We start from the raw sequence: 6,860 nt of genomic DNA, 5'->3' as shown, positions 1-6,860 counted from the left end.
CCCTCACCATCTTGAGGCCACTTGCATGGGTCAAAATGTGTCCCCACACACATCCTGTGATACCCTCCTTCCCCAGTACAGCCCTCGCCCTGTCATCAGCACCAGGCTTCGCAGGCAATACCACATCACTTTTAGGGAGGCTCATGGGCAGGTCTCTACCTACCAGACCAGCCATAAGGCGGGGGTGGCTTTTCAATGTCTGCAGGGCCAGGGCTCGCTTGGGGAAGGCAGAGATGGCCTCAGGCAAGGGAAGAGGCTGCAGGACGAGGGCTGTACTGGGGAAGGAGGGTATCACAGGATGTGTGTGGAGGCACAATTTGATCCATGCAAGTGGCCTCAAGATGGTGAGGGATGAGGAGGCAGTCTCCAAAGGAGATGAGGCCAGATGGAGATGTGAGGGTTTGTGTGAGAGAGTGAGTGATGATGTCCCTTGAGCTGGCAGTGAGATGCCAGTGAATGTGTGATGGGCTTGTGAGGGTGTGAGTTTAGCGTGACGAGATGATTGCCTTACCCTGGCAAGAGATCACTGATCTGTTTTCTGCACTGGATGACCGATCTCTTGAGTGCAGCATTGACACTGACCACCTCTGCCACCGCCTTCCAAGCCGGAGTGGTGAGACTTTTTGGCCTCCTGCAGCCAGACTGGGGTTAGAGGACATCATGGCGGCCATCTGCAGAGCCCCAAAGGCGTCCCAGGGATGTGTTACTGAATCAGGGGGGACTGCACTTTTCTTGGCTTTTGGAGCCATCTCTTCACCAATACCTTCCTGGGCTGCAAGCATTGAGAAGTTTGCGTGCAAACAGGCTTTTTAAATATGGCGCCCTGCATGAGGAAGCGGCGAGGTAACAGCGTGACAGGCAAATCGGAGCTGTCCGCCAGCGAGATGGTATGTTTCCTGTGGGTGTATTATTAATGAGGTGGGAATGGGACGATTCGGTCTGAAAAACCACCATAGCAGTCGGCAGGTAAAACATTTTTTCTCATCCCCAACTTCACTTAGTGCAAATCTGGGACCATTCTGCCCAAAATGTCCATGACCATCCACCACCTCAGAGACCTGTGTGTGTGTCTGTTTAGTTGAAAGTGTCTTTATTTTTACAAAGTTTAATATGAGCTTCAGTGATGCCTTCAGTCAAAACTCTTCTCCACAGCTCCATCTTCTTCCCACCATGAGACAAACTCTGTCCACAGGACTCCACCACAACCAACTTAAATTTGTTAATACAAAAGAAATGAAAGCATTGCTACATGATTAAATGTGATTAATACAATTTAAATGACGCATTGGCTTACACCCTCTACACTGTCCCCATCAAACACTCCCAGGACAGGTACAGCACGGGGTTAGATGTAGAGTAAATCTCCCTCTAGTCTGTGCCCATCAAACACTCCCAGGACAGGTACAACAAGGGGTTAGATACAGAGTAAAGCTCCTTCTACACTGTCTCCAGCAAACACTCCTGGGGCAGGTACAGCACGGGGTTAGATACAGAGTAAAGCTCCTTCTACACTGTCTCCATCAAACACTCCTGGGGCAGGTACAGCACGGGGTTAGATACAGATACCGAGATCAATACTTTGTCAACAAACAAACTAAAAATGAAAATGTCAAGTTGCAATCCAATTTCTGATCATTTTCTGTAACATTTTGGAAAACATCTGGGAATCATTGATGTTTCAGGGCTCTGTGAAGATTTTTAAGTAAACATTAAAATTACATGAACTTAAAATGTGTATTAAAGCTCAATGAACCAGTTTGTGAGAAGGTGAGAACAGCGAGACTTCATAAGGAGTGCAAGAGGGAGAGGAGGAGATGTTTGGTGAGTGACAGGTGAGTAAACACTTTATATAAATTCTAAGGTATGTCAGTGCAGCTCGGCCATGTGGAATGTGCATCCTGCAGGATGTGGGAAGTCACGCAGGCACAAAGTGCCCTCGATGACTACATCTACAGGAAGTGTCACCAACTGCAAAAACTTGAGCTCGTGCTGCAGAACTTGAGCAGTGACTGGAGTCACTGTGGTGCATCCATAAGTCTGAGAATTATGTGGAAAGAATGTTCAGAGAGGTGGTTGCACTGCAGCTAAGAAGCACACAGGCAGAGTGGGAATGGGTGACCACCGGAGTATCTAAGAGAAACAGGCAGGTAGTGCAGGAATCCCCCGAGGCTATCTTGCTCTCTACCCACTTTTCCATTTTGGATACTGGTGAGCGAGATGGTTCCTCAGAGGACTGTAGCAAGGGCCAAGTTCTTGGCACCATGGGTAGCTCAGCTGCACAGGAGGGGAGGAGGAAAAGTGGAAGAGCTTTAGTGGTAGGGGATTCCATAGTAAGAGGAGCATACAGGCATTTCTGTGTCTGTAGATGTGATTCCAGGATGGTATGTTGCCTCCCTGGTGCCAGGGTCAAGGATGTCACAGAGCGGCTGCAGGACATTCTTTTTGGAGACGACAAGTAGCCAGAGGTCATGGTCTATATTGGGATTAATGACATAGGCAGGAAAAGGGACAAGGTACAGAAAGCAGATTTTAGGGAGTTAGGAAGGAAATTGAAAAGTAGGACCTCAAGTGTAGTAATCTCAGGATTACTCTCAGTGCCATAAGCTAGTGAGCATAAGAAAAGGAACATTGAGCAGTTCAATATGTGGCTGTAAAAACGGAGTAGGAGGGAGGGCTTTAGATTTCTGAGGCATTGGGACCGGTTCTGGGGCAGGTGGGACCTGTCCAAGAAGGATGGGTTACACCTTAACAGAACTGGGATTAATGCCCTCGTGGGGAGGGTTTAAATGAGATCAATAGGGGGATGGGAACCTGATGGAAAATTCAGAGAGGAGGAGAAAAACTGACAGTGGGAAGTAGAGATGTATTAACTGATAAGGAGGATAAATCAGAGAGTAGTATCAAGGTAAATAGAATATTTGGAGAGTTTGATAGAACTAGAGTAGGCAATAGTAAGCCATTAGATGGGGTCAGATCAAGAGGGAATGTTAAAAAGCATACATCAGGATTAATGTGAACATTTTAATGCTATTAATATGTGAATGCATGGAGTGTGGTCAATAAGATTGGTGAACTACAGGCACAGGTTGGCTATATTGCTATAACAGAGAGCTGGCTCAAAGAAGGGCAGGACTGGGCATTAAATATTCCTGGGTACAAGGTATTTAGGAGAGACAAGGTGGTGGGGGGAGTAGAAGTATTGATTAAAGATAGTATTACAGTTCTGGAGAGACAGGATGTTCCAGACGGATCAAGGACAGAATCTCTCTGGCTAGAGGTAAGGAGTGAAGAAAGTGCAATAACATTGATTGGTGTAGTATATAGTCCTCCAACTAGTGGAAGGGATGTAGAGAAACAAATTTGCAAAGAAATTACAGAGGGGCGCAAAAATTATAGAACAATTATAATGGAGGACTTCAATTATCCAAATATAGACTGGGATACGAATAGTGCAAAGGGGCGAGTGTTCCTGGAGCATGTTCAAGATAATTTTCTGCAGCAGTATGGTTCCGGTCCAATGAGGCATTGTTGGACCTGGTTCCGGGGAATAAGTTGGCTCAAGTGGATCAAATATCAGTGGGAGATCATTTAGGGGACAGTGATCATTTTATCATCAGGTTTAGGTTGGCCATGGAGAAGGGCAAGGAACAATCCCGAGCAAGGATAATTAATTGGTGGAAAGCCAACTTCGATGGGATGAAAATGCATCTGAGTCAAGTGAGTTGGAATCAAATATTGGCAGAAAAGATGGTGGCTGAACAATGGGCCACTTTCAAAGAAAAAGTATTGCAGGAACTGTCAAGGTAAATTTCCTTGAAGAGGAAAGGTAGGACAAATAAATCTAGAACGCCCTGGATGACGAGAGAGAGAAATGAAGATGAAAAGGAAGAAGTGTGCATACGACAGATGTCAGGTAGAAAATACAATGAAGAATCAAACTGAATATAGAAGGACCAGAGGGGAAGTGAAAAAAACTAATCAGAAAAGCAAGAAGGGAGCATGAAAAGAGACTGGCAGCTAACATAAAAGGGAATCCCAAGGTCTTCTATAAGTGTGTAAACAATAAAAGGGTGTTAAAAGAAAAAGTAGGGCCAATTAGGGATAAAAGAGGAGACTTGTATGTGGAGGCAGGAAAAGTAGTGGAGGTTTTAAATGAGTACTTTGCATCTGTATTTAAAAAGGAAAAGGATGCTACCCAGGCTGAGATGAGAGAGGAGGTAACTGGTATTCTCAAGGAATTTAAAATTGAGAAGGAGGAGGTATTAGAAAGGCTATATTAACTTAAAATTGATAGGGTACTCGGACTGGATGAGATGCATCCAAGGATACTGAGGGAAGTGAGGATGGACATTTCAGAGGCACCAGTGATAATCTTACACCCCTGCTCAAAGGGTGCAAGGATAATGCCAGCAACACAGACCAGTCAGTTTGACTTCAGTGGCTAGGGAAACTTCTGGAAGCTATAGTTCGGGACAAAATCAATAGTCACTTAGACAGGTGCGGAATAATTAAGGAAAGCCATCATGGATTCATTAAGGGAAAATCATGTTTAACTAACTCGCTGAAGTTTTTTTGAAGAGGTAACAGAGAAGGTTGATAAGGGCATTGCTGTTTATGTGGTGTATATGGATTTTCAAAAGGCTTTTGACACAGTGCCACACCATAGACTTCTGAGCAAAATTCCAGCTCATGGAATAAAAAGGAATGTAGGCATTTGGATAAGAAATTGGCTGAGTGACAGGAAACAGAAAGTAGTGATAAATAGTTGTTTTTCAGATTGGAGGAAAGTTTGTAGTGGAGTTCCCCAAAGGTCAGTTTTGGGACCCTTGCTCTTTTTGATATAAATTAATGGCACAGGCTGTGGTGTGCATGGGCATGATTTCAAAATTTGTGGATGATACAAAGATTGAAAACATTGTCAACTGTGGTTAGAATAGCCCTGAACTTCAAAAGGACATAGACATGTTGGTGGATCAGGCAGACAAATGACAGATGAAGTTCAATGCAGAGAAGTGTGAGGTGATTCATTTTGGCAGGAAGAATATGGAGACACAGTATAAAATAAAGGGAAAAACTCTAAAGGAGGTGCAGCAACTGAGGGACCTTGGTGTAAATGTACATAAGTCATTGAAGGTGGCAGGGCATGTTGAGAGAGTAGTTAGTAAAGCATATGGTATCCTGGGCTTTATTATTAGGAGCATTGAGTACAAGAGTAAGGAGCTCATGTTGAATTTGTATAAGACACTAGTTAAGCCTCATCTGGAGTACACCATCCAGTTCTGGGTGCATTGGAGAGGACACAGAAGAGATTCAGAAGTATGATTCCAGGGATAAACAACTGAAACTATGAGGATGGATTGGAGAGGTTGGGACTGTTTTCCTTGGAGAAAAGAAGGCTGAGAGGAGATATGATAGAGGTATTCAAAAGGGGCATGGACAGAGTAAATAGTGAGAAATTGCTCCCACTGAAGAGATCATCAAGAACTAGAGGGCACAGATTCAAAATAATGGCCAAAAGGAGAAGTGATGTGGGGAAAATTTTTTTACCCAGAGGGTGGTTGGAGTCTGGAACAAACTTCCTGAAAGGGTGGTGGAGGCAGGTTCGATTGAGGTATTCAAAAAATAATTGGATTACTATCTGAAAAGAGGGAATGTGTAAGGTTATGAGGATAAAGCAGGGGAGTGGGATTCTGTAAAATGCTCTTTCAGAAAGCTAGTGCAGAGTCGATGGGCCGAATGGCCTCATTCTGCACTGTAAAGGTCAGTGATTACCAAGCAGTGCAGTCCCCTGGAATTTGAGCCCTGTAATACTAAGCCTCCTAGTTTCACAAAACTAAGCTGATATAGTTTATACAACAATGATACATCTAGGATCACAGCACAGTGTTAAGTAATGGAACAAGCTGGTGGCTAATATACAGCATGGGGCGCGTATTGTATGCACGCAATTACGGTGTCTGCTCACGCTACTGCTTTAGGCTTCAGTAATCTCAGCGTCAGATTGAAATAATTCAGACTCCGGTTGAAAGTTAAATTATATATGAATAATTATTTGCACCAATGTTGCAAATATGCTAAAATTGTCATATTTTATCATGGAGCAATTATCCCAAGGCGATGCAATGTTTATCTTTTGCCAATTTGTTTTATTAAAAGAACGGAATCAGGAATTTTTTGCCAAGGTTTGCTTAGGCAATTTAGACTTTCTTTTGTTATGCTGGTTCAATACTGGCTTGCACTGTCAGCTGCTATCTATCAGACTAGCTGTAAATCCCAAAGACGTGCCTGACTCGGTGTTTGACTGCAATGCAGAAAGAGCGCCCGGGTTTTTAGTAGAGACCAGGAGAGAAAGCTTTCATAAAGATGCTATCTAAATTTTTTATGCGAAGTACTAAATTTAGATGCAAAATATTGCAATGTCCCCACGTCTTATCTGATCCAGAAAATGCAGGCGCAACATTTAATGTAGAGTCTTTATATATGTACATATAAAATTAAACACATATCTGTACTAATTACACATAAATTACTTTATACCTTAAATACTATACAGAAATTAAATTATGCATTAATATATTATTTTCTATCTACATTAATAGACACATTATATGGTATATTAATAATAATATCTATGTTTTAAATAGAAAAATGTGTAATTACTATAAACCAAATATTTATTTATGAAAGTGTTGCATTAATATCAATATACCTGGACAATATCTAGACTTAATTAACAATTAATTCAACGCCTTTTTCATCTCTTTAAACAAAAATGGACCTTGATAACAAATATTAATATAATCCTATGAAGGATTATTGAGTTTATGTGTTATATTTTGGGTATTATTAAGATACATTAT

Source organism: Carcharodon carcharias, chromosome 17 (assembly GCF_017639515.1).
Source record: "Carcharodon carcharias isolate sCarCar2 chromosome 17, sCarCar2.pri, whole genome shotgun sequence".
NCBI lineage: Eukaryota > Metazoa > Chordata > Chondrichthyes > Lamniformes > Lamnidae > Carcharodon > Carcharodon carcharias.
Note: the sequence above shows the minus strand (reverse complement) of the source record.